The 18,754-nt window shown below is 42.5% G+C and overlaps 1 protein-coding gene across 2 annotated transcripts in view; it reads left to right on the top strand.

Annotated features, from left to right (window-relative positions):
- The window catches only part of MTHFD1 (methylenetetrahydrofolate dehydrogenase, cyclohydrolase and formyltetrahydrofolate synthetase 1), a 178,968-nt gene that overhangs the window by 126,029 nt on the left and 34,185 nt on the right, over positions 1–18,754 (top strand). The gene's annotated exons all lie outside the window — the stretch shown is intronic.

Raw genomic sequence — 18,754 nt, 5'->3', positions numbered from 1 at the left:
TATGTTGGGGGGTAGGTGCGAGCCGGAGGCAGTTATGTTGGTGGGTAGGTGCGAGCCGGAGGCAGTTATGTTGGTGGGTAGGTGCGAGCCGGAGGCAGTTATGTTGGGGGTAGGTGCACCAGGTGTAGGCACCCAGTCAGTACTCCTTGCTTCTCATGATGGATCTACCTGACTTCTTAGTGGAGTCTTAAAGTGGCAGAAACACTGTAATTACAAGACATGTTATATTATTCTATAGCTGAAGAAATGATTGGAGGCGTAACAATGCACAAAAAGTGAAACTTTACTTTCTTTCTAATGACACGATGAGTCCACGGATCATCTAATTACTATTGGGAATATCACTCCTGTCTAGCAGGAGGCGGCAAAGAGCACCACAGCAAAGCTGTTAAATATCACTTCCCTTCCCTCCCATCCAACCCCAGTCATTCTCTTTGCCTACGTTAGAGCAAGGAAGTGGTAAAGTTAGGTGTTGGAAAAGATTCTTCAAGCAAGATTTTATTATTTTCTAAGTAGTGCAAGATTGTGCTGCTTTGTCCTAGGGTGTAGCCATAGTCCATATCAGTCTCTTCAGTAGAGCAGTGGTGGCTTCAAAGCAATGGGAACTTGTGGGACATAATTCTCACTGCGCCTCCCATGTAGTTAATGCTGCCCTAATTCTGAAATCCTGAGTAAGATTACTTGTTTTCCACAGGTCCATGTGAGGGAGAGGACCTCTCAAACCTAGTGAGCTGCATTGCTGCCTGGCAGATTTATGAGGTAAGTGCTGACTTTATTTCTTTTACAAAGATATGACGAGTCCACGGATTTCATCCTTACGTGTGGGATATTAACCTCCTGCTAACAGGAAGTGGCAAAGAGCACCACAGCAGAGCTGTATATATAGCCCTTCCCCTCCACCCCCAGTCATTCTCTTTGCCTGTGTTATACTAGGAAGACATGGTAAAGTGAGGTGTTAGTTTTAGTTTCTTCAATCAAGAGTTTTTTATTTCAAATCTTGGTCTGCTGATGTGTCATCAAAACATAAGCTTTTATCTATTCCCTTTAAAGGTAAGACCCTTTTCGGGCCAGAATTGAAGGAAATCATTTCTGATATTACAGGAGGTAAATGCCATGCCATGCCCTACCTCAGGATGAATTGGTTAAAATGAGGGGTAAACAGAATAATTTTCGTTCCTTTCGGAACTTTAAAGGAGGACCCCCCGCTTCTTCTTCCTCAAAGCAGGAAGGGAATTTTTCCCAATCTATGTCAGTCTGGAGATCTAAGAACTGGAATAAGGGTTAACAATCCAAAAAGCCCGCTGCTGCTCCTAAGATAGCATGAAGGGGCGGCCCCCGATACGGGACTGGATCTAGTAGGGGGCAGACTCTCTTTCTTTGCTCAGGCTTGGTCAAGAGATGTTAAGGATCCCTGGGCACTAGAAATAGTGACCCACGGTTATCAATTGGAATTCAATGACTTTCTCCCAAGAGGGAGATTTTATCTTTCAAAGTTATCTGCAAACCAGATAAAAAGAGAGGCGTTCTTACGCTGTTTAAAAGACCTTTCTACTATAGGAGTAATTTGTCCAGTTCCAAAATTGGAACAGGGACAAGGAGTTTTATTCAAACCTATTTGTGGTTCCCAAAAAAGAGGGAACTTTCAGACCCATTTTAGATCTCAAGTGTCTAAACAAGTTTCTCAGAGTCCCATCGTTCAAGATGGAGACTATACGAACAATCTTACCAATGATCCAGGAGGGTCAATATATGACTACTGTAGATTTAAAGGATGCTTACCTTCATATTCCAATCCACAAGGATCATCATCGGTTTCTAAGGTTTGCCTTCTTGGACAAACATTATCAGTTCGTGGCTCTTCCTTTCAGGTTGGCCACAGCACCCAGAATCTTCACAAAGGTTCTAGGGTCTCTTTTGGCGGTTCTCAGACCATGAGGAATAGCGGTGGTGCCTTATCTGGACGATATTCTGATTTAGGCGTCAACATATCATCTGACAAACTCTCACATGGACACAGTGTTGTCTTTTCTGAGAACCCACGGCTGGAAGGTGAACATAGAGAAGAGTTCACTTGTCCCACAGACAAGGGTTCCTTTCTTGGAGACTCGGTAGCCATGAAAATTTTTCTGACGGAGGTCAGAAAATCAAAGATTCTAAATACTTGCCGAGCACTTCAGTCCATTCCTCGGCCATCAGTAGCTCAGTGTATGGAGGTGATTGGATTTATGGTAGCGGCAATGGACATCTTTCCGTTTGCTCGCTTTCATCTCAGATCACTGCAACTGTGCATGCTCGGACAGTGGACTCGGGATTATACGTATTTATCTCCTCAGATAAATCTGGATCAAGAGATCAGAAACTCTCTTCTTTGATGGTTGTCGCCGGATCATCTGTCCCAAGGGACTTGTTTCCACAGACCCTCGTGGGTGATAGTGACAACAGATGCCAGCCTTCTGGACTGGGTTGCAGTTTGGAACTCCCTGAAGGGAATTACGGCTCATTCTACTAGGGCTGTGGCTTCCACATGGGCTTTTAAAAGCAATGCATCTGTTGAACAGATTTGTAAGGCTGCGACTTGGTCGTCCCTTCACACTTTTTCCAAATTTTACAAATTTGATACTTTTGCTTCTTCTGAGGCTATTTTTGGGAGAAAGGTACTTCAAGCAGTGGTGCCTTCCGTTTAGGTTCCTGTCTTGTCCCTCCCTTTCATCTGTGTCTTATTGCTTTGGTATTGGTTTCCCACAAGTAAGGATGAAATCCGTGGACTCGTCATATCTTTGTAAAAGAAAACTAAATTTATGCTTACTTGATAAATTACTTTCTTTTACGATTTGACGAGTCCACGGCCCACCCTGTTCGTTTTAAGACAGTTTTTCTTTATATTTTTTGTAAACTTCAGTCACCTCTGCACCTTTTAGCCTTTCCTTTTTCTCTTCATATACCTTCGGCCGAATGACTGAGTGTGGAGGGGAAGGGGAGGGGCTATATATACAGCTCTGCTGTGGTGCTCTTTGCCACTTCCTGTTAGCAGGAGGTTAATATCCCACAAGTAAGGATGAAATCCGTGGACTCGTCATATCGTAAAAGAAAGTAATTTATCAGTTAAGCATAAATTTAGTTTTTATCTGGGCAACAGGAAAAATTGGGCACTTTATTCACTATATACTTGGACACAGGAATTTCTCCTATATGTTTGGGGGAACATACAAAGGAGGCAGTATCGTTATGGCAGGCACTGGGGCTGAGGAGGTTAAAAAGGCTAATTTTTTTTATGTGGTGTTCACTTCTCCCGACGGCTTGACTTCAAGATATGCCGACCGGGAGGTTAATTTTTTAGACGCCTGCGATGGGCGAGGCTAACTGAGGCGGCAATTTGCTGTTGCGTGCCGTTTTCCCCTTCACTTCCTGTGACCGGAGGGGTGACATAGGTCGGGTCAGATAGCAGTCTCAGACAGGAAAGCGCATAATAAATGCTAAATGCTGCGTTATTAGGACCGGCCAGTTTTTCATTGTGCTGCAAGTCGCGTTCCGGATCTTCTACTGGAGAATATTATCCGGTGTCAGCAGGGCAGGTAAGCACCTCAGCAGAGCTAAGCTGAGGTGTAGAGGTTGTCAGTAGTGCTTGTGTAACACTATTTAGTTCCTTACTGCAAAAAATAAAAAGGTTAGGTTTAAAATTTAAAGAGACAGTAACGTTTTTTTGTGTTTTAATTTTTATCTAAAATGTAAGTTTATTTATTGGTTATTTGTTCCATTGTGAGTCAGAATGGACCAAGAGGCCCTGCAAAATGTTACTTGTTCTTTATGTTTTGATGCTAAGGTGGACCCACCAATATCTTTCTGTTCCTCATGCATTGAGAGAACTTTAAATTACAGGGATAGACTCTTTTTTTCTGAGCCAACATTGTCTAAGGCGTATGCTGTTCAGGTGTCTGACAATGTTCAATATATGCCACAGCTTTCTCCTCAAGTGTCCCAAGTTTTATCGCCCACACATGCAGTGCCCTGCGCTTCCTCTCAAGCTCCGCCTGGAGTTACCTTGCAAGACATCACTTCCCTAATGTCCTCAGCGGTATCCGATGCGTTGTCTGCTTTTCCCATGCTGCAGGGAAAGCTCAAGATGAAATGTAATCAATCAGTGAATAAGGTTGCTGACGCAGTAGTGGCTATTCCGAGTGATTCTTCCCACAAACCTGAAGAGGAAGATACTTCGGTAGCATCTGAGGGTGAAATCTCAGATTCAGACAGTGTAATACCTTTAGCTGATACTAAAGTTGTTTCTTTCAGGTTTAAGCTCAAACACCTCCGTTTGTTACTTAAGGAGGTTTTAGCTACCCTGGACGACTCCGACACTACCGTCGTAGTCAATCCTAAGAAGTCCAGCAAACTAAACAAGTATTTTGACGTGCCCTCCATGGTGGAGGTATTTCATGTACCAGATAGGGCTACAGAGATTATTGCTAGGGAATGGGAGAGACTGGGTATCCTTTTTTCTCCATCCCCTATATTTAAAAAGATGTTTCCTAAAGCAGACTCTATCAAGGAGTCTTGGCAGACGTTACCCAAGGTGGAAGGGGCCGTTTCCACACTAGCCAAGATAACTACTATTCCCATAAAGGATAGTTGTTCCTTTAAGGATCCTATGGATAAGAAGTTAGAGGGGTTACTCAAGAAAATGTATGTACACCAAGGTTTACAATGGCAACCCGTGGTTTGTATTGTTACTCTCACTAGTGCAGCAGCATACTGGTTTGATGTATTGTCCGATTCTATTCGGACAGACACTCCCCTTGAAGAAATCCAGGATAGGATAAAGGCCCTTAAGTTGGCCAACTCCTTTATCACGGATGCTTCCCTTCAGGTTATTACGCTGGGAGCTAAGATTTCTGGTTTTGCCGTACTGGCCCACAGAGCTTTATGGTTAAAATATTTGTCTGCGGATGTGTTATCTAAGTCTAAACTTTTGGCGATTCCTTACAAGGGAAAGACCTTGTTTGTGCTGGGTTTGACGGAAATAATTTCTGACATTACGTGAGGAAAGGGCCATTTCCTCCCTCAGGGTAAGAGAAATAAACAAAAGGGACGTCAGAGAGCAGGAGACAAGGGATTCTCTTCTTTGGTGGTTGTCTCAGGATCATCTCTCCCAGGGAAATTGCTTTCGCAGACCCTCTTGGGTGATTGTGACAGACGCCAGCCTTCTGGGATGGGGAACAGTCTGGGGCTCTCTAAAGGCTCAGGGAACATGGACTCAATTGGAGTCTGTTCCACCCATAAACATTCTGGAGCTGAGAGCAATCTTCAATTCTCTTCTGGCCTGGCCTCAGTTAGCCTCGGCCCGGTTCATCAGGTTCCAGTCGGACAACATAACTTCAGTGACTTTGATCAACCATCAGGGAGGAACACTGAGTTCCTTGGCCATGACAGAGGTAGCCAAGATAATTCAGTGGGCGGAGACCCACAATTGCTGTCTGGCGATCCTCATCCCAGGAGTGGACTTCCTGAGCAGGCAGACTTTTCACCCGGGAGAGTGGGAACGTAGCTGCACAATCTGGACGTGGTTCGTGCACTAAAATTCTATCTACAGGCGACTACGGATTTTCGTTAGTCTTCTGCTCTATTTGTGGTTTTCTCTGGAAAACGTAAGGGGCAGAAAGCTACGGCTACTTCTCTTTCTTTGTGGCTGAAGAGTATCATTCGCTTTGCCTATGAAACTGCTGGACAGCAGCCTCCTGAGAGAGTTACGGCTCATTCTACGTGGGCTGTTTCCTCTTCCTGGGCATTCAAAAATTAAGCTTCTGTGGAACAGATTTGCAAGGCTGCAACTTGGTCCTCTCTTCACACTTTTTAAAAATTCTACAAAATTCTAAATTTGACACTTTTGCCTCGGTTGAGGCCTCCTTTGAGAGAGAGGTTCTTCAAGCAGTGGTGCCTTCCGTTTAGGTTCCCTGTCTTGTCCCTCCCTTATCTGTGTCCTCTAGCTTGGGTATTGATTCCCAATAGTAATTAGATGATCCGTGGACTCATCGTGTCATTAGAAAGAAAAGAAAATGTATGCTTACCTGATAAATTTTATTTATTTCTTGACACGATGAGTCCACGGCCCGCCCTGTTCTTTAGACAGATTGTTAGTATGTTATAAACTTCAGACACCTCTGCACCGTGTTGCTTCCTTTCTCTCTTTTGCTTCGGTCGAATGACTGGGGTTGGAGGGAAGGGAGGTGATATGTAACAGCTTTGCTGTGGTGCTCTTTGCCGCCTCCTGCAGGGCAGGAGATGTATTCGCAATAGTAATTAGATGATCCGTGGGCTCATCGTGTCAAGAAATAAATAAATTTATCAGGTAAGCATAAATTTTGTTTTTATTCCTTGTCACTTAAAAATTACAGCATACGTTTGCCCATATCGTGTTGAGAGCAACTCACGCGTTTCGACTACATGCCGTACTCATAGCTGATAATCTATAGCAACACATTAGTATAAACAAATTAACCCTTTTGTTAGCTGCAGTTATTTTTCATTAATCAAACTCCCCCCACGACTTGCCTTATTTTGAGGAGCCAGCCCAGGCTTGAGTCTGCAGAAAGCAAGGCTAGCTGCACTCATTGTTAGTATAAAGTGCATTGTTTTCCAGTTCTTATCTGCTGCAGGGAAAGATATGTAGCAGGGCTAGCCTTGAGAAGTCAGCAGGGTGAGATTGTCAGCACTAAATTATATGAAAAGAAGGCAAAACAAATAATATATTGAAACGTTGTTTTACTGCACATAACACTTAATATTAAATCTCACGTGGGCTCTCCCACAACTGTCTGGCTTGTTAACATTTTGTAATGTGCTCCTTTGTTTAAAGGAACAAAGTCAGAGCATTTAAGCACTAGTACTCCCTGCTGAGTGCAAAAGGGGTTAAACTCATAGCTAAAGTCCCACTTAGATCCGCTACAATGTATTGTAAATCCAAGCAGGACTTTAACCATGTGTTTAACCGCTTTGCATAGTGATTTTATTTTGCATTAGAATATCCATTTAAAGGGACATTAAACACCTTGAGATTTTTGTAATGAAGCAACTTTACTATATACTTTTATTATTTATTTTGCCCCCTTGCTGCATAATTTTAGCTTTGAAAATTCCAATTCTCAGAACTGAAAAAGCACACTGCTGACCCTGCTACATATATGTCCCTAATTGTCGCTAACAACTAAAAACGGCAACCAATGCACTTTGTACTTACATCATTATTGTTGTTGGCCTTGTTGTCCGCAGACTCAAGTCCTAATTGGCTTTTCTTAATGAGGGAAATAGTGAGTAGAGTTTAGCTTTTGAAAAACATTAACAGCAAACAACATGTTAATTTGTTTTAAAAATATTCCTACTGTTGCTATAAAATAACAAATGTCTTGTAAGGTGTTTCTGTCCCTGCTTTCACCATAGATAAAGATCATTTGGTCCCTGAACTTGAGAATAGTTTTTAAATGGTTACATTTTCTCTCTGAGAAGTGCAGCCTTCCTGGTTCCAAAAGGAAAAAGCTTTCCTGTGCGTTACTGACGCGTCTTATCTGGATTGGTTAAAAGCACTTTTTTTTTATTTATTTAAAGGGACACTCAAGTCAAAATAAACTTTTATGATTCAGAAAGAGCAACAGTTTTAAGACACTTTACTTCCATTTTGCACAAGCTCACATGGTATACATATACTAGTCTGTGATTGGCTGATGTCTGTTACATCATACAGGGGGCCAGCAAATTGTCGGAAAAAACTCTACTGCTTATTTGAAATTCAGAGTAATTGCATTGTCTCTTTGTGCACTTGTTGGGTAATTCTACTGCATTGAATGGGCCTTTTAAATATCACGCTCACACACACACAGTAGTCGGGATACGTGCAATACAATTTCTTTCACTTTAAGAAGCTGACCCCAGAGGCAAAGCGCTTTTTACTTTCTGCAATTAGATTTGTTTAGCACATTTTTGTCTGCAGGTCATTTTGAAATGAAAATCAATTCTAAATTCGGCAGTTACACTAAAGCACCAGCAAGTGGAGATTAATCAATGTTTATGTAATGCAGCTAATGAAAACCGCATTACAAATTAGCTGCAGAGAATAAAAGAATATCAACTTGAATACATTAGTTTCCTTTGTTCTAGCGTCACACAATTATAAGGTAAATTGTAGTAATAAACAGGGCCATTGCTTACTAGAAAACTTTACATTTAGGGGTCACAGCTTTGCAGACTGGGAAAGGCTAAGGGGGTGAGGCTGAAAAATCCTTACTGATAGTCCTCAAACAACGTGCGGCTGCTTTGCAGCTCTGCTCTGTATTTGACTGTTCTCTTCACATAGGGCTTTGCTCTGGTTGCACTCTGTTACGGAAAACTTACACAGTGCAGCCAGAGCACAGTGCAGTCAGAGCACAGTGCAGCCAGAAGAGAACACCTTGATATGGAGCAGCACTGCAAAGTGAAAGTGCTAACAGTTCCTGCATGTGTCCTGTTCTTACTGCAATTTTAGTGGTGACGGCTCAGATCTCAGCTTTGGGGCTCAGATCGCATCTTGGGGAAGCTCGTACAAGCAAATATTTGCATTTCCATGCTTCATTTGAGGGTAAAGCATTTTAATATCTTCAGTTTACATTATAATACCATTATAATATTAAAATAATACACATACTACTAATTACAGCTAACCTTAGTGGTTCCACCTTAGGAGGGCGAAATACGTGGCACACAAGCATCCGCTCGCAAGGAGCAGCTATAGCTGCACAACATACTATTGTGTCACTGAAACAAGTTTCTTTATCTTCTGTGCTGTATAAAGTCAGTGCCCAGAAATAACATTTTAACCCCTTAAGGACCACAGCACTTTTCCATTTTCTGATCGTTTGAGACCAAGGCTATTTTTACATTTCTGCTGTGTTTGTGTTTAGCTGTAATTTTCCTCTTACTCATTTACTGTACCCACACATATTATATACCGTTGTTCTCGCCATTAAATTGACTTTTTAAAGATACCATTATTTTCATCATATCTTATAATTTACTATAACATTTTTTTTAATAAAATATGAGGAAAAAAATGGAAAAACACACTTTTCTCCAACATAGGTGTGTCCGGTCCACGGCGTCATCCTTACTTGTGGGATATTCTCTTCCCCAACAGGAAATGGCAAAGAGCCCAGCAAAGCTGGTCATATGATCCCTCCTAGGCTCCGCCTACCCCAGTCATTCTCTTTGCCGTTGCACAGGCAACATCTCCACAAAGATGGCTAAGAGTTTTTTGGTGTTTAAATGTAGTTTTATTCTTCAATCAAGTGTTTGTTATTTTAAAATAGTGCTGGTATGTACTATTTACTCTGAAACAGAAAAGAGAAGAAGATTTCTGTTTGTAAGAGGAAGATGATTTTAGCAAACGTTACTAAAATCGATTGCTGTTTCCACACAGGACTGTTGAGATGAAGTAACTTCAGTTGGGGGAAGCAGTTGGCAGACTTTTCTGCCTGAGGTATGACTGGCCACATTTCTAACACGACTTGGTAATGCTGGAAGGCTGTCATTTTCCCTATGGGGACCGGTAAGCCATTTTCTTAGATTAAGTAAAAGAATAAAGGCTTTATAAGGGCTTAAAAAACTGGTAGACATTTTTCTGGGCTAAAACGATTACTTTGCTAAGCATATTTGACAGATTATAGCTCTTTATAGTTATTATAATCTTGGGGATTGTTGTTAAAAAACGGCAGGCACTGTATGGACACCTTTTTCAGATGGGGGGCCTTCTCTAGTCATAGGCAGAGCCTCATTTTCGCGCCACTAATGCGCAGTTGTTTTTGGAAGGCAAGGCATGCAGATGCATGTGTGAGGAGCTAAGAACCACTGAAAAAGCTTATAGAAGGCGTCATTTGGTATCGTATTCCCCTCTGGGCTTGGTTGGGTCTCAGCAAAGCAGATTCCTGGGACTGTATAGGGGTTAAATGTAAAAACGGCTCCGGTTCCGTTATTTTAAGGGTTAAAGCTTTCAAATTTGGTGTGCAATACTTTTAAGGCTTTAAGACACTGTGGTGAAAATTTGGTGAATTTTGAACAATTGCTTCATACTTTTTCGCATATTCAGTAATAAAGAGTGTTCTGTTTAAAATTTAAAGTGACAGTAACGGTTTTATTTTAAAACGTTTTTTGTGCTTTGTTGACAAGTTTAAGCCTGTTTAACATGTCTGAACCATCAGATAAACGATGTTCTATATGTATGAAAGCCAATGTGTCTCCCCATTTAAATATATGTGATAATTGTGACATGGTGTCCAAACAAAGTAGGGACAATGATGCCACAGATAATAATAGTGCCCAAGATGATTCTTCAGATGAGGGGAGTAAGCATGGTACTGCATCACCCCCTTCTGTGTCTACACCAGTTTTGCCCACACAAGAGGCCCCTAGTACATCTAGTGCGCCAATACTTATTACTATGCAACAATTAACGGCTGTTATGGATAATTCTATTGCAAATATTTTATCTAAAATGCCTACTTATCAAAGAAAGCGCGATTGCTCTGTTTTAAACACTGAAGAGCAAGAGGACGCTGATGATAACGTTTCTGACATACCCTCACACCAATCTGAAGGGGCCAGGAGGGAGGTTTTGTCTGAGGGAGAAATTTCAGATTCAGGAAAAATTTCTCAACAAGCTGAACCTGATGTTGTGACATTTAAATTTAAATTAGAACATCTCCGCGCACTGCTTAAGGAGGTATTATCTACTCTGGATGATTGTGACAATTTGGTCATTCCAGAGAAATTATGTAAGATGGACAAGTTCCTAGAGGTTCCGGTGCCCCCCGATGTTTTTCCTATACCCAAGCGGGTGGCGGACATAGTAAACAAGGAATGGGAAAGGCCCGGCATACCTTTTGTTCCTCCCCCTATATTTAAGAAATTATTTCCTATAGTCGACCCCAGAAAGGACTTATGGCAGACAGTCCCTAAGGTCGAGGGGGCGGTCTCTACTCTAAACAAACGCACTACTATTCCCATAGAAGATAGTTGTGCTTTTAAAGATCCTATGGATAAAAAATTAGAGGGTTTGCTTAAAAAAATGTTTGTTCAGCAAGGTTACCTTCTTCAACCAATTTCATGCATTGTTCCTGTCACTACGGCAGCGTGTTTCTGGTTCGAAGAACTAGAAAAGTCGCTCAATAAAGAATCTTCGTATGAGGAGGTTATGGACAGAGTTCATGCACTTAAATTGGCTAACTCTTTTATTCTAGATGCCGCTTTGCAATTAGCGAGATTAGCTGCGAAAAATTCAGGGTTTGCTATCGTGGCGCGCAGAGCGCTCTGGCTAAAGTCTTGGTCAGCGGATGTGTCTTCCAAGACAAAATTGCTTAACATCCCTTTCAAGGGCAAAACACTGTTTGGTCCTGATTTGAAAGAGATTATTTCAGACATCACCGGAGGAAAGGGCCACGCCCTTCCTCAGGATAGGTCTTTTAAGGCTAGAAATAAGCCTAATTTTCGTCCCTTTCGCAGAAACGGACCAGCCTCTACTTCTACATCCTCTAGGCAAGAGGGTAATACTTCTCAACCCAAACCAGCCTGGAGACCGATGCAAGGCTGGAACAAGGGTAAGCAGGCCAAGAAGCCTGCCACTGCTACCAAAACAGCATGAAGGGATGGCCCCCGATCCGGGACCGGATCTGGTGGGGGGCAGACTTTCTCTCTTTGCTCAGGCCTGGGCAAGAGATGTTCAGGATCCTTGGGCACTAGAAATAGTTTCTCAAGGTTATCTCCTGGAATTCAAGGAACTACCCCCAAGGGGAAGGTTCCACAGGTCTCAATTATCTTCAAACCAAATAAAAAGACAGGCATTCTTACATTGTGTAGAAGACCTGTTAAAGATGGGAGTAATTCATCCAGTTCCAATAAGAAAACAAGGGATGGGGTTTTACTCCAACCTGTTCATAGTTCCCAAAAAAGAGGGAACATTCAGACCAATTCTAGATCTCAAGATCCTAAACAAATTTCTCAGGGTTCCATCGTTCAAAATGGAAACCATTCGAACGATCCTTCCTACCATCCAGGAAGGTCAATTTATGACCACGGTGGATTTAAAGGATGCGTACCTCCATATTCCTATCCACAAGGAACATCATCAGTTCCTAAGGTTCGCTTTTTTGGACAAGCATTACCAGTTTGTGGCACTTCCATTCGGATTAGCCACTGCTCCGAGAATTTTCACAAAGGTACTAGGGTCCCTTCTAGCGGTTCTAAGACCAAGGGGCATTGCAGTAGTACCGTACTTGGACGACATCCTGATTCAAGCGTCGTCTCTGTCAAAAGCAAAGGCTCATACGGACATCGTCCTAGCCTTTCTCAGATCTCACGGATGGAAAGTGAACATAGAAAAAAGTTCTCTTTCCCCGTCAACAAGAGTTCCCTTCTTGGGAACAATAATAGACTCCTTAGAAATGAGGATTTTTCTGACAGAGGTCAGAAAATCAAAACTTCTAAGCTCTTGTCAAGTTCTTCATTCTGTTCTTCGTCCTTCCATAGCGCAGTGCATGGAAGTAATAGGATTGATGGTTGCAGCAATGGACATAGTTCCTTTTGCACGAATTCATCTAAGACCATTACAACTGTGCATGCTCAGACAGTGGAATGGGGATTATACAGACTTGTCTCCGACGATTCAAGTAGATCAAAGGACCAGAGATTCACTCCGTTGGTGGCTAATCCTGGACAACCTGTCACAGGGAATGAGCTTCCGCAGACCAGAGTGGGTCATTGTCACGACCGACGCCAGTCTGGTGGGCTGGGGCGCGGTCTGGGAACCCCTGAAAGCTCAGGGTCTATGGTCTCGGGAAGAATCTCTTCTCTCGATAAACATTCTGGAACTGAGAGCGATATTAAATGCTCTCAAAGCTTGGCCTCATCTAGCAAAGGCCAAATTCATAAGGTTTCAATCAGACAACATGACAACAGTTGCATATATCAACCATCAGGGGGGAACAAGGAGTTCCCTGGAGATGGAGGAAGTGACCAAGATAATTCAATGGGCGGAGGATCACTCCTGCCACTTGTCTGCAATCCACATCCCAGGAGTGGAAAATTGGGAAGCGGATTTTCTGAGTCGTCAGACATTCCATCCGGGGGAGTGGGAACTCCACCCGGAAATCTTTGCCCAAATAACTCAATTGTGGGGCATTCCAGACATGGATCTGATGGCGTCTCGTCAGAACTTCAAGGTTCCTTGTTACGGGTCCAGATCCAGGGATCCCAAGGCGACTCTAGTAGATGCACTAGTAGCACCTTGGACCTTCAACCTAGCTTATGTTTTCCCACCGTTTCCTCTCATTCCCAGGCTGGTAGCCAGGATCAACCAGGAGAGGGCTTCGGTGATCTTGATAGTTCCTGCGTGGCCACGCAGGACTTGGTATGCAGACCTGGTGAATATGTCATCGGCTCCACCATGGAAGCTACCTTTGAGACAGGACCTTCTTGTTCAAGGTCCATTCGAACATCCGAATCTGGTTTCTCTCCAACTGACTGCTTAGAGATTGAACGCTTGATTTTATCAAAGCGCGGGTTTTCAGATTCTGTAATAGATACTCTGATTCAGGCTAGAAAGCCTGTGACTAGAAAAATGTACCATAAGATATGGAAAAAATATATCTGTTGGTGTGAATCTAAAGGATTCCCATGGAACAAGATAAAAATTCCTAGGATTTTATCCTTTCTACAAGAGGGTTTGGAGAAGGGATTATCTGCAAGTTCTCTGAAGGGACAGATTTCTGCGTTATCTGTTTTACTTCACAAAAGGCTGGCAGCTGTGCCAGACGTTCAAGCGTTTGTTAAGGCTCTGGTTAGAATCAAGCCTGTTTACAGACCTTTGACTCCTCCCTGGAGTCTTAATCTAGTTCTTCAAGGGGTTCCGTTTGAACCCTTACATTCCGTAGATATTAAGTTATTATCTTGGAAAGTTTTGTTTTTGGTTGCAATTTCTGAGTTATCTGCTCTGCAGTGTTCTCCGCCCTATCTGGTGTTCCATGCAGATAAGGTGGTTTTGCGTACTAAGCCTGGTTTTCTTCCAAAAGTTGTTTCCAACAAGAATATTAACCAGGAGATAGTTGTACCTTCTTTGTGCCCGAATCCAGTTTCAAAGAAGGAACGTTTGTTACACAATTTGGACGTAGTCCGTGCTCTAAAATTCTATTTAGAGGCCACTAAAGATTTCAGACAAACTTCTTCTTTGTTTGTTGTTTATTCTGGTAAAAGGAGAGGTCAAAAAGCAACTTCTACCTCTCTTTCTTTTTGGCTTAAAAGCATTATCCGTTTGGCTTATGAGACTGCCGGACGGCAGCCTCCTGAAAGAATCACAGCTCACTCCACTAGGGCTGTGGCTTCCACATGGGCCTTCAAGAACGAGGCTTCTGTTGACCAGATATGTAAGGCAGCGACTTGGTCTTCACTGCACACTTTTGCCAAATTTTACAAATTTGATACTTTTGCTTCTTCAGAGGCTATTTTTGGGAGAAAGGTTTTGCAAGCCGTGGTGCCTTCCATTTAGGTGACCTGATTTGCTCCCTCCCTTCATCCGTGTCCTAAAGCTTTGGTATTGGTTCCCACAAGTAAGGATGACGCCGTGGACCGGACACACCGATGTTGGAGAAAACAGAATTTATGCTTACCTGATAAATTACTTTCTCCAACGGTGTGTCCGGTCCACGGCCCGCCCTGGTTTTTTTAATCAGGTCTGATGAATTATTTTCTCTAACTACAGTCACCACGGTATCATATGGTTTCTCCTATGCATATTTCCTCCTGTAAGTCGGTCGAATGACTGGGGTAGGCGGAGCCTAGGAGGGATCATATGACCAGCTTTGCTGGGCTCTTTGCCATTTCCTGTTTGGGAAGAGAATATCCCACAAGTAAGGATGACGCCGTGGACCGGACACACCGTTGGAGAAAGTAATTTATCAGGTAAGCATAAATTCTGTTTTTAAAACTTTGACCCCCAAAATCTATTACAAATCTAGAACCACCAAAAAACACCCATGCTAAATAGTTTTTACATTTTGTCCTGAGTTTAGAAATACCCAATGTTTACATGTTCTTTGCTTTTTTTGTAAGTTATAGGGCAATAAATACAAGTAGCACTTTGCTATTTCCAAACTACTTTTGTTCATAATTAGCGCTAGTTACATTAGAACACTGATATCTTTCAGGAATCCCTGAATATCCCTAGACATGTATATATTTTTTTTTAGAAGACATCCCAAAGTATTGATCTAGGCCCATTTTGGTATATTTCATGCCACCATTTCACCGATCAAAAAAAAAAATCGTTCACTTTCTCCAACATAGGTGTGTCCGGTCCACGGCGTCATCCTTACTTGTGGGATATTCTCTTCCCCAACAGGAAATAGCAAAGAGCCCAGCAAAGCTGGTCACATGATCCCTCCTAGGCTCCGCCTTCCCCAGTCATTCTCTTTGCCGTTGTACAGGCAACATCTCCACGGAGATGGCTTAGAGTTTTTTGGTGTTTAAATGTAGTTTTTATTCTTCGATCAAGAGTTTGTTATTTTAAAATAGTGCTGGTATGTACTATTTACTCTGAAACAGAAAAGGATGAAGATTTCTGTTTGTGAGAGGAAGATGATTTTAGCAGACAGTAACTAAAATCGATTGCTGTTTCCACATAGGACTGTTGAGAGGAATTAACTTCAGTTGGGGGAAACAGTGAGCAGACTTTTGCTGCTTGAGGTATGACACATTTCTAACAAGACTTGGTAATGCTGGAAGCTGTCATTTTCCCTATGGGATCCGGTAAGCCATTTTTATTAAATAAGAATAAAGGGCTTCACAAGGGCTTTAAAGACTGGTAGACATTTTTCTGGGCTAAAACGATTGATTTATAAGCATTTTTAATAGTTTATAGCTTTGAGGAGTTATTTTATTCTTGGGAATTATGTTGAATAACCGGCAGGCACTGTATTGGACACCTTTTTCTCTGGGGGCCTTCTCTAATCATAGGCAGAGCCTCATTTTCGCGCCACTAATGCGCAGTTGTTTTTGGGAAGCAAGGCATGCAGATGCATGTGTGAGGAGCTCAGATACATAGAAAAAGCTTACTGAAGGCGTCATTTGGTATCGTATTCCCCTCTGGGCTTGGTTGGGTCTCAGCAAAGCAGATACCAGGGACTGTATAGGGGTTAAATATAAAAACGGCTCCGGTTCCGTTATTTTAAGAGTTAAAGCTTTCAAATTTGGTGTGCAATACTTTTAAGGCTTTAAGACACTGTGGTGAAATTTTGGTGAATTTTGAACAATTCCTTCATACTTTTTCACATATTCAGTAATAAAGTGTGTTCAGTTTAAAATTTAAAGTGACAGTAACGGTTTTATTTTAAAACGTTTTTTGTACTTTGTTATCAAGTTTATGCCTGTTTAACATGTCTGAACTATCAGATAGACTATGTTCTGTATGTGAGGAAGCCAAGGTTCCTTCTCATTTAAATAGATGTGATGTATGTGACAAAAAATTTAGAGAAAATGATGCCCAAGATGATTCCTCAAGTGAGGGGAGTAAGCATGGTACTGCATCATCCCCTCCTTTGTCTACGCCAGTCTTGCCCACACAGGAGGCCCCTAGTACATCTAGTGTGCCAATACTCCTTACTATGCAACAATTAACGGCTGTAATGGATAATTCTATCAAAAACATTTTAGCCAAAATGCCCACTTATCAGCGAAAGCGCGACTGCTCTGTTTTAGAAAATACTGAAGAGCATGAGGACGCTGATGATAATGGTTCTGACATGCCCCTACACCAGTCTGAGGGGGCCAGGGAGGTTTTGTCTGAGGGAGAAATTTCAGATTCAGGGAAAATTTCTCAACAAGCTGAACCTGATGTGATTACATTCAAATTTAAATTGGAACATCTCCGCGCTCTGCTTAAGGAGGTGTTATCTACTCTGGATGATTGTGACAATTTGGTCATTCCAGAGAAATTATGTAAGATGGACAAGTTCCTAGAGGTCCCGGGGCCCCCCGAAGCTTTTCCTATACCCAAGCGGGTGGCGGACATTGTACACAAAGAATGGGAAAGGCCCGGCATACCTTTTGTCCCTCCCCCTATATTTAAGAAATTGTTTCCTATGGTCGACCCCAGAAAGGACTTATGGCAGACAGTCCCCAAGGTCGAGGGGGCGGTTTCTACTCTAAACAAACGCACTACTATCCCTATAGAAGATAGTTGTGCTTTCAAAGATCCTATGGATAAAAAATTAGAGGGTTTGCTTAAAAAGATGTTTGTTCAGCAAGGTTACCTTCTACAACCAATTTCATGCATTGTTCCTGTCACTACAGCAGCGTGTTTCTGGTTCGATGAACTAGAAAAGTCGCTCAATAAAGATTCTTCTTATGAGGAGATTTTGGACAGAATTCATGCTCTTAAATTGGCTAACTCTTTTACTTTAGACGCCACTTAGCAATTGGCTAGATTAGCGGCGAAAAATTTGGGGTTTGCTATTGTGGCGCGCAGAGCGCTTTGGCTAAAATCTTGGTCAGCGGATGCGTCTTCCAAGAACAAATTGCTTAACATACCTTTCAAGGGGAAAACGCTGTTTGGCCCTGACTTGAAAGAGATTATTTCAGATATCACTGGGGGTAAGGGCCACGCCCTTCCTCAGGATAGGTCTTTTAAGGCTAAAAATAAACCAAATTTTCGTCCCTTTCGCAGAAACGGACCAGCCCCAAGTTCTACATCCTCTAAGCAAGAGGGTAATACTTCTCAAACCAAGCCAGCCTGGAGGCCAATGCAAGGCTGGAACAAAGGTAAGCAGGCCAAGAAACCTGCCACTGCTACCAAGACAGCATGAGATGTTGGCCCCCGATCCGGGACCGGATCTGGTGGGCGGCAGACTTTCTCTCTTCGCTCAGGCTTGGGCAAGAGATGTTCTGGATCCTTGGGCGCTAGAAATAGTCTCCCAAGGTTATCTTCTGGAATTCAAGGAGCTACCCCCAAGGGGGAGGTTCCACAGGTCTCAATTGTCTTCAGACCACATAAAAAGACAGGCATTCTTACATTGTGTAGAAGACCTGTTAAAAATGGGAGTGATTCATCCTGTTCCATTAGGAGAACAAGGGATGGGATTCTACTCCAATCTGTTCATAGTTCCCAAAAAAGAGGGAACATTCAGACCAATCTTAGATCTCAAGATCCTAAACAAATTTCTCAAGGTTCCATCGTTCAAAATGGAAACCATTCGGACAATTCTTCCTACCATCCAGGAAGGTCAATTCATGACCACGGTGGATTTAAAGGATGCGTATCTACATATTCCTATCCACAAGGAACATCATCGGTTCCTAAGGTTCGCCTTTCTGGACAAGCATTACCAGTTTGTGGCACTTCCATTCGGATTAGCCACTGCTCCAAGAATTTTCACAAAGGTACTAGGGTCCCTTCTAGCGGTGCTACGACCAAGGGGCATTGCCGTAGTACCTTACTTGGACGACATACTGATTCAAGCGTCGTCCCTACCACAAGCAAAGGCTCATACGGACATTGTCCTGGCCTTTCTCAGATCTCACGGGTGGAAAGTGAACGTAGAAAAAAGTTCTCTATCTCCGTCAACAAGAGTTCCCTTCTTGGGAACAATAATAGACTCCTTAGAAATGAGGATTTTTCTGACAGAGGCCAGAAAATCAAAACTTCTAAGCTCTTGTCAAGTACTTCATTCTGTTCTTCTTCCTTCCATAGCGCAGT

The sequence above is a fragment of the Bombina bombina genome, chromosome 1 (genome assembly GCF_027579735.1).
Source record: "Bombina bombina isolate aBomBom1 chromosome 1, aBomBom1.pri, whole genome shotgun sequence".
NCBI classification, from domain to species: Eukaryota; Metazoa; Chordata; class Amphibia; order Anura; family Bombinatoridae; genus Bombina; species Bombina bombina.
Note: the sequence above shows the minus strand (reverse complement) of the source record. Positions and strands in the feature narration are given on the sequence as shown.